Source organism: Austrofundulus limnaeus, unplaced genomic scaffold (assembly GCF_001266775.1).
Source record: "Austrofundulus limnaeus strain Quisiro unplaced genomic scaffold, Austrofundulus_limnaeus-1.0 Scaffold3, whole genome shotgun sequence".
Taxonomy (NCBI): domain Eukaryota; kingdom Metazoa; phylum Chordata; class Actinopteri; order Cyprinodontiformes; family Rivulidae; genus Austrofundulus; species Austrofundulus limnaeus.
This window is the reverse complement of record NW_013952405.1, coordinates 2267496-2277218: the sequence shown is the minus strand read 5'-3', so window position 1 is coordinate 2277218 and position 9723 is coordinate 2267496. Positions and strand designations below refer to the sequence as shown.

At 36.7% G+C, this 9723-nt stretch overlaps 1 protein-coding gene across 1 annotated transcript in view; it reads right to left on the bottom strand.

The window, feature by feature from the left end:
- opn7b (opsin 7, group member b) overlaps positions 1–8804 on the bottom strand; it is a 46233-nt gene extending 37429 nt beyond the window's left edge. Inside the window, exon 1 of the mRNA XM_014017115.1 lies at positions 8366–8804. The gene's annotated coding sequence lies outside the window, so the exon portion shown is untranslated. The remainder of the gene's footprint in view (positions 1–8365) is intronic.
- Between the last annotated feature and the right edge of the window lie 919 nt (positions 8805–9723).

Sequence of the window (9723 nt, the reverse complement as noted above, 5' to 3'; positions counted from 1 at the left end):
AGACAGACAGACAGACAGACAGACAGACAGACAGACAGACAGAAAGACAGACAGACAGACAGACGCGACCGAAAACATCACCTCCTCCCTTTGGCGGTGGTAATAAAGTTTATCTGTTTGAACATTGAATATCTTGTCTTTGTAGTGAATTCAATTGAATATACGTAGGTTGAAAAGGATTTGCAAATCATCGTATTCTGTTTTTTTATGTTTTAAACAACATTCCAACTTCATTGGAATTGGGGTTGCAGCCTGACTKGTTAGAAAGGTGCTTTATAAGTACAGTATAGTTACCATATCTCAGTTTGTTTCAGCAGAAATGCTCTCGTTGCTTTTATCAATACAATAAYATACACACTACAGCCTGGTTAACAACATACTGTACTTGGTTAATAATGGCTAATTTTTWAGTATCACTCTTCCTATCCAGAGCTTTTCAAAGGAAAGAAAAGTATTTTGTTCATGAAAATACTCCCTACTTGACATAATAACCCTGCCCCATCAAGATTTTTTGTTTTATGTGATTACTAATGCTCTTAAATTGCAACAAGTCATTTCTGTAATATTTAAGTGCAATATTAGACAACTCATGTTCTTTGTCTTCGAGATCAAAGCACTAGACTCAGCAGACAGTTGTCTGAAGGGCACTCTGCTTKTTGTCTTTGTTTTGCTTATTGTTCTGTCAGGCCCCTCCGCACCGTCTCAGTGCTTCATTCATCATCTTCATCTGATCAACAAATGCCTCCTACATCTGCCCGCACAACTTTCACCTCTGCTTTTTACAGTCCTCACCTTGTTGTACTGAAAAGTCGTTTGAAAAATAATTAACCCTCTCTGAGATGATGTGGCATCCTAACTGACAGAAGGAATTCCACATTTTGTTTTGAATAGAGTCCAAAGCCAAACTGGTTTCAGATCATTTGCATTTTCATCCACAAAAACAATATTCTAAGAAAAACACAGWCATAAAAAAGTCAAAACCTGTTCCTGTGTGATACACTTTTCTGAATAATACACCAGTAATCAGATGCTCACTCTTGAGTTTGAGAGGTTGCATGTCTTCAAATGACAAAATTCAACATAATTGATGTAAATGGACACAATTAAAAAAAACATGCCTGTCTATACAAGGTCTCACAGTCTGTGTTGTGTGTCAAAGTTGGAAAAATTAGAGATTTGTGTGTGATAAAAAAAATACATCTGACTGCAAAAGAAGCAAAGCCCAGTTCCATTAATTGGGAAGCATCAGATATAGATTTGCATCACATACTCTGCTGTGTATTTGTTTTCTTACTCAAGTTATTCTTCATTTTACTTAATATTGAACATTTTTTGTACATGTTGACTGCTCTGTCACATAAAAAATCTGTTTAAAAAATCCTTTCTACTGCGCTCCTTTTTGTTCCAGTGTCTGCACTGTCAAAACAAGATGTTGCTCTGTCACAAATTTGTTTTTTTAATGTGCTGCTGAACATTTACTCTAAATAGATCAACCGTAAATAAATCAGATCAGAGTAAAATACTTCTTTAAGGTCAGGAAATTGTTTAAGTAGGAATTACTGTAGATGTAGCAGCCATTTCAAATGTGATAACTCAAAAAGTGACTCAGTCAAAGATTTACATCCAGTGATTTTGTTTCATTTAAATCAGTTCACTGCTTTATGAGATATTTTGCTAACAACAGAGACAAATGAGCACACTGACATTGCAGCCTTTGCCTTCAATGGCAAATAATAAAAAGCAGAATGACTTTAAGGGATAAAAAAGTATGTAAATCCTACAATAGCATCACAGAGAAGATTAAACACAACTTTCTGTATGTATCAAAAAATGTACTGTTTACTTTTTGCTCCTTTGACATGACGTCCTTTTCACATGACTGTGGCGTTTAAGAGAGAAAATTGAAAGAAGTGCAGACTGAGAATTCAACAGAACAACTCTTCTAAGAAACCGAGTCATACTGAGTGAAAAATTCCTAAATAATCATGACTGGGGTCAGGGGTAAAGAGACTGCTCAAACAACCTTTCTGCCCTAAACCATTCTGTTTATTTGCCATATCCTTGCTCTCTTTTTCTTTCTGCACAAAAAACGAGGACACAAAATTTTATTCTCCAGAAAACAGCACCCTGTTTAATAAAGGGGCCACAGGATTAATTTCTCTAAATGCCCACAGTTTATAGGTTTCTGCAAACTATCATGGTAATGCCTTTTTATTACGATGTCCCCGAACATGATTTATTTCTGCTGCTTTCAAATCTGATGTGTCAAGAGTTTATCATAAAACATAGTTTATGTGATATGAGTCACACCGCAGGCACCACATGTGTTTTACTCTAACAGGCAATGCAAGATTTTATTGCATTTTATTTTTTATTTWYWTTGTACGCAGATGKACCAAAATATTGCATTATTTGGTCAGTAGTCAAAAGGTGGACACGTCATGAATTAAAGGTCTGCCATTCCTTCAAGGAATGCATGTTTAGTTTGGAACTAAATTCAACTTATGCTACGAAAGAATGAAGTTTCAGTTGTTTTGTTTAAACCTTGTAAATGACTTCATGCTACATCTGATAAAATGTTGGAAGATCTTGTGAGATGTGTTAGCACTAGATCATCGAGATGAATCTCAACTGCTACCACATAAATTTCAGTTAAATATCTGTTAAACTGATTTAGTCATTTTTTGTGTTATTTATTTATTTATTTATTTATTTATTTATTTATTTATTTATTTACATGTTTAATCCATCTGGATCTTTTTTTTGAATACCCGATAGACAAGTTGCTGAGAAGAAATATTAAACAACAATGAAAAATAAAATAAAAAGTTTTTATTAAATTTGGTATAAGCTCTATATTTTTATGAACATGGTATTTTTTAATCCTAAAGTGTAAAAAATATTTTAAATGTTTAAATTCAATACATATTTTTAGCTATATAAGGTCACCCCTACTGGCTGGAAACCACCTCTTACACAAACTCAAACTGGCCCATGAGTCACCAGTAGATRATTGCAGTTGTAGCATGCTTTATGGCTCCAGACACATTTTGTTTGGGAGCCAAAGGAAATAAAGGGCTCTTTTGATTGTAAAGGTTGCAGGCCTCTGGTATAGATGAATGCACATGCAAAATCTATATCCTTTTACCGTGAGTGTTGAGCACCATGAACAAACTTAACTTTTTATTTTGCAGATATGCTCACTGAATTCATGGCTCCACACTTTGTTGCAAAGAACCTGATGTTGGATATGAGACCCCTTTTAAAAAATCAATGCAATCCATTTTTTAGGCTGTTTCTTGGCTCGCGAGTTAATATCTGGCAAGGACAGAAAAATGCTTTTCACCGATCAGTAGACCTTATATACTACAGAAAATGTGCTTTTATAGCAGCACAATAAACTGGTGAAAGCATCTATCCTTCCTTTTTCCCCTGACCTTGACATTACTTTTCAGTAACAAATACAGGGTGTGAAGAAGAGGTGTGAACACGTACCGGTGGTCAAATCARGAACAGAAATCTGCTGCCAATCTGACGGCTTCATCATCTGCACAGCACTTCTCCTGCCTTTTGTAACTGTGAGGTGTAGTGTCAACGTATATATTTAAATATTAAACGCCATCKCAGATGTGGTTTGATACTGATGCTCAGTAAGGTTAAATCAAAGAAAACTGACCACCACGYTAGTGAGAGCAACTGTAAAGTAAAAAGGTTTAAGAGGTGCGGAACCCACAGTGTAAACACACACACACACTCGTACACACCCCTAATGCTCCGAAAGAAAAACAAGGAGAGCAGCTGCTGCACGCTGCTGCACTCAAACTTTTATTTTTAAACTTTCACTTTGTGTCACTTCAGTGAGAGGAGTCCAAAACGACAGGAATGATGGGAACTTGTCACAGCAAAGCTTAAACATTTGCAGCTTATTTTCCTCGGCCCTCCGTGGATTTTCTTGGTAATCATCTTTATGTTAGCAGAGAAGCAGCACTCACCATGTGTGTATCTTCTGTTATATTAAGCGTATGCTTGGGTTTGTTTAAGCCAGGATTAACAGTAACTGACATGAAAAAATTATTTATGTAATGTTGGTATTTGTCGGCGCTCATTTAATCACTTGGTGTATTTATAATTTCTGTGGCCACASTGGGTACTTACAGCAGAATTCAAAGAATATTGTGACAAAGGTCAGTATGGCAGCAGCTCCTCAGACGTCAGTCGTGTGACAAGCTGCTAAATGTCACTGAAGGGAAAGCTGCTGGTGTGAAGAGGCAGAGTGCRAACAGCGGGGATTTCTCACAGACTCTTGTACAGAAAAAGAAGACAAATGCAAATTGTTTTGATTCAGTGATGCCTGAAGAATCAATAGAAAGTGGAACCAATGTGAACTTTATTTGACATAAATTATTGTAAGATAAGATTATGGTGGTATTTTCACTGTGACTGTGTAATATGCCACTGCAAACAGGATTTGACCTGTTTAAAAAAAATTTAAGGGTCATTACAAGGTTAATGAATGTCACACAATAGTGACAAAGGGTGCACTGAAAGCGCGGCAACTCTTCAGCACTGCAGTGTTCTGATTCTAAACTGGACTCAGTCCAGACACAAATGAACACAAATGAAAATTGCATCACACATTCATAAAATGCTGTTAGTCTGAGTCRCTTTGTCTGCTTTTACACCAGTTTTATATATTAAACTTTGTTCTGGAAAAAGCAAGTTTTAGATTTCTGATTTCTAAAATTCTGTAAAAGAAAGAAAAATTGTTCAAACAGACACCAGTAAGAAATCCTGACCCTGGTTTTATAAAATACAAATTCTATAAAAGTTAACAATAAAATGCTGGATTGCCTCTAAAGCCCCCAGAGTGAACAGAAAATAAACAAGTTTATTGTCCAAAGGACACAAAGCACAAACATTTTACCAAACCCTAAGGTCACGGTAAACAAGACGATAAATTGCAGCAAAAGTGCAGAAAGTGGRGAGGAAAACACACATAAAAATATTCAATGGCCGCTTTGTTAGCTTGACCTCAAATTCAACCAATTTTGCAAAATTAAAATGGAACAGTGAGAAAATTGACAAACAAAATGAACAACTTGAGGATTGGGTCACTTTATTTGTTCTATGGACATTAAGTGTGGATAAAGTGCACAGAAATTTGCAAAATTTGAAACAGACAATGAATATATGCTGTGAAGGCACGACACAAGAAAGTCTTTATATTTAAAATAAAGATTTCCTCTTGGAATTTTAGTTTTTCCTACAAATAAAAGTTCCCAGATTGTTTTCATTGTGTTGTTTAACTTGAATGAAAGTGTAAATTGATTGCAGCTGTGGGAGATGATTTGTTTCAGGACTCAGCAGATGAATAATTTTCTGTGCCTAGTGGAGTATAAATGTAACCAGCACACACATGACTAAATACAAATGTTTATTCATTAAGCCCGCCTACATGATATCTGTGACTTCCTATAGTTCAACTGGGTCCATTCATATTAGAAAATATTTTACAACAAAAAACAAGGAAGCTTTCAGTCATTTCAAAGCAAAAAAGATAACAAAAAGGCCTATCATCAAGGAATGCATACTGCCTGCTACCCTTAATGCCAGAATGTTAAAGAAAATCTAATGATAAGCTGCAGCCATTTTCAAACGTTGCATATTGGGCGCAATTTAATAAATTCCCAAATAATGGTCATGGTGCAAATGATATACTAAGATTGCATGCTCAAATGATAACAGGTGTAAAAGTAGTGCAGACTGCACTATTGAAATGAGGACTTTGCATGTACTATCTCCACAGACACTGCAGTKGGGCAGATAACAGTGACTGAGGTTGGGGGCAAGTAAAATGACTGCAGCCAGTTTGCTCCCATTTTTACAACATGATAAATATAGACACTAAAACAGCAACCACAATCCTCCTAGTCTTTGTGMATAGCATCATATATTCTGTATTTTCACAAAGTCAWCATACTAAATGAATCRCTTCTRCTACTTTGCTCATTTGACAGATGCGTCCCTTGTTACACAGTTAGTAGACCAGCTTTGCACATGCTTTCAAATTTGCATGTCTTTTTACAAACCTCTAGTAAATCAGACCCRTTTTGTGCAATATGAGACCTCTTGAGGATTGTTAATGCTCAGAGAATGTGCAGAAAAGTTAGAGCCATTTATTTGTTACCAAAAATCAATTAGCCATGGCGGCTGTTTTGATCTGGCTGGTGTGAAATGTTAACGAGTTGTGGCAACAATGACAATTTCATGAAAGTTTGACTAAATTATATCCAGACCTGGCAAAACCATTAATGTGGCTTTGCCTTCAACGACGGGTGATAAGACAGCAGTGATGAGAAAGAAACAGGGCCCCACTCTGATCCACTGGACAGCGGGCAATAAAACATCACGTTCCTCATCCAAATGGGACCTCATCCAGCTGCTCCATGAACCTGATTAGTTGTAGACTCAGCTTTTCACCTTTACTGGTATGTTCCTACAAAACACCCTCCCTCACACAACAACGGGGTTATGTCATTTGTTATTTACATCAAGTCAAGTGTCTTTTTGCTGACCTTMCATAAAACGTAGACACAGGCATGGATCAATGCACCGCTCTGCACACTGATGCACACTTTTGAATGTTGCCTGCAAAATGTTAAAAATGAAYAAAGCAAGAATTGTTCAATCACAAAGTCAAACGGTTTTAGTTGTAATTGTTAACAGTGTGACTGTCATCTCTTTTTCTAACAGATAAAATATTTAGTTCATAATGAGTCTAAACAAACAGAGCCGAGGAAAGCATTTATTTGTTTGTGTTCCAGGAAACACCCACAGAACAATTTCCGAGAAGATGTTCAGTTGACTTTTCAGTAAATAATGATTAAAAACCTATCTCAAGAAAAGAAAAAGATTTTTGGACAAAAATGAAATGATGCAAACTTAAATAAGCTGTTTTATTGTGAAAACACTTTAACAATTGTTTTTAATTATGTATATAAAATATTTGGGTAATGTATCTGTCCATCTGTTATTTTGATCCCTTAATCATCTTTTTGACTATTAGAAACATATAAAATACAAATGTTTCATTTTTGACTCTTACTTTTCCAGAAATGTTTGATTCTTCCAGTCAAAACAAGTTCATGACATGACAAAGGCACCTTTGTCCTTCGCCTTGACGCATTGCTGCTCAGGAGACTCTTTGCAGCGGTCCTGACTCGTGATTTCAAATGGATTTGATGGAGTGCACAGATATGCTGCAGCAGCAATATCAGCAGGCAGGAAAAAGGCTTAATTACTGTTGTTAGAAAATAAAAATGGCCTGTGCAATTATTATTGCAGTTGACAGGGTCATGAAGAATATCAGCAGCAAAATATATTTGAAAATCTGGTCTTGCAGACTTTTCTATAAAAATAATCACTTCTCAGGCAACCTGATAAGATTTCTGTAATTATCATTCATGTTGTGACTTTCAAAACAAACACTCCAAAAGTGGATTCAATCACTTAACCACAGGTGTTTAAAGATCACAATATCTGTTGTTCCATCAATCATTCAGTTAGAGAGCAGAAACTGAAGACAGTAGATGATTTACTTTGACTTACGCGCGATGGATTCTTATGCATTTTTAAGGAAGTTGCAATAAAACTGCAAAATCAATTAAACAAATAAATCAAACTGGTTATTCAATTCATGCAGCTTTTGAGTTACCTAATTAATTAGTTAGGGTTAAGGTTAAAAAATACAGAGGAAAAATGAAAATTTCTTTAAAACTCAGAGAACTCAGCTTGTCATTACAACTACATACCTTTTGAGGCTTTATACTGTAGTACTGTCTCAACTCCAAACACATGTATGAGTGTGGCAAAGAGAGCAAATCACACAAAAGCCCCAACACGTATTTTAATGTTTTTTTAACCTAATGAAGTTTATTATAAGAATTACACTTTGTTTCATTTTAAAATAGCTTTCAATCCACAGTATAAGTGTTCCACTTACCATGACAGAGTGACTTTAAGACAATCAGTTAACTGTCCTGCACATTAAGGCACAGGCTGAGTAAACTTATTCTGACTGTGAGACACTTAAAAAAGAAGTGATTTTAACATTTGCTCACACCACACAAGATAACCTCACAGCTAATATCAACATGTGTTGTAACAATACAAGCACAAAAGCCAAGAAGACAGATATACGGAGAGTCATCGCTTGATAAGTTCAAACACACAGAAACTGATCAGATAGTACAACTAGAGCTTCTGATGAGCAATTAAAGTGCCACATACATAYAAACTTCTGTTTATGCTAGACTCACCAAGAGTACCACCAAATCCCACCAGCACAAACTGTTTCTGTCCTTACCTTAATGAGAGGGTATGCCAGAGTTGGCTGGGGACCATGGGTGTTGAGTCCAGTCCAAAGCGAAGCTGGTCAACCCTTCAGTCATGTGCAGCAGTACTATGAGCAGCTGAATGCAAAGACGCGAGGAAACTCTGGTGCGAACTACAACACTCAGGCGCTCCGTCATGCAGCAAGAAGATCCACTCGTGAGTCAACAGCAGCCTGACAGCTGTGCTCAGACAGATCCAAGAGGCGACAGATCGAGACAGACTCATGGTTCGGCTAGGCTCTGATTCTCTCTCTCTCTCTCTCTCTCTCTCTCTCTCTCTCTCTCTCTCTCTCTCTCTCTCTCTCGGTTTTTAGCTCCCACTCTTGCTTCAGTTCTTTCTTTGCTTCTCAGCTCTCCCTCGCTACTCAAATCTCTTTTAAGCACATGCATTCTCCATACTGCATCTCCTCTCTCTCTCTCACCATGATACACACGCACACACAAAAAAGCTTGTTTTTATATCCTTGTGGGGCCCATCCATTGACTTCCATTCATTTTTTTTTTTGTAATTTTACATCCTAACCCTGACCACAAACCCTGAGGCTAACCTCACAGGTACCTACCTGACGCTAAAACTAACCTAAACTCAATTCACACCTTGGTCCTAAACCAAATGTTTCAACAGCAAGTGAAATCAAAGCACCATGGTTAATCTTTGCATCAGTTTACCCCTATAAACTAAGATATATACCATAGTGAATATAAATTTCCCCACAAGTCATTATCTTAGAAAATACCATTCAAAGCATGTTGTCACGCCTGTTCATGCAAAAAAAAAATAGTAATAATGTGCTGCTGAGAGCTCTGTCGTGGTTCCGAAGGATTTAAGGGATTTTCATCCATTCTGTTTCCTGCAGTTTTTTTTTTTTTTTTTTTTTTATCGCCTGTCTGTCCAAGACTGAGCCACCTGTTTAGACTTGGATACAATACCCTGATGTTTCTCTGAATCACTAGCAAACACAAACAGCAGCAACAGAAACACACCTGGTGAGCTGACAAACAGCGTCTCCTGCACCTGACACCTGCAGTTTGTGTGAATGAGCAGACAAGACAGATTAAAGTCAGTTTTCTGCCTTCCTTTAAACRGATACCTTCCCGATATGAAGCCAGTCAGAACCAGTGACTAATGAGAATTGGACAACAGTGGTTCATGTGATAAATCAAGATATAGTATACCATCACAACCGATAGCCATTGTAGCTGAACCTTAAACTTTCATTCAGCTAAAGGGGCAATATTATGCGTGTCTTAGGCATACATTTAAATACTATACCACAATAAAGGATCTATGTCACCTTTAGTTGTTATTTAAATGATGTTTTTATGTTTA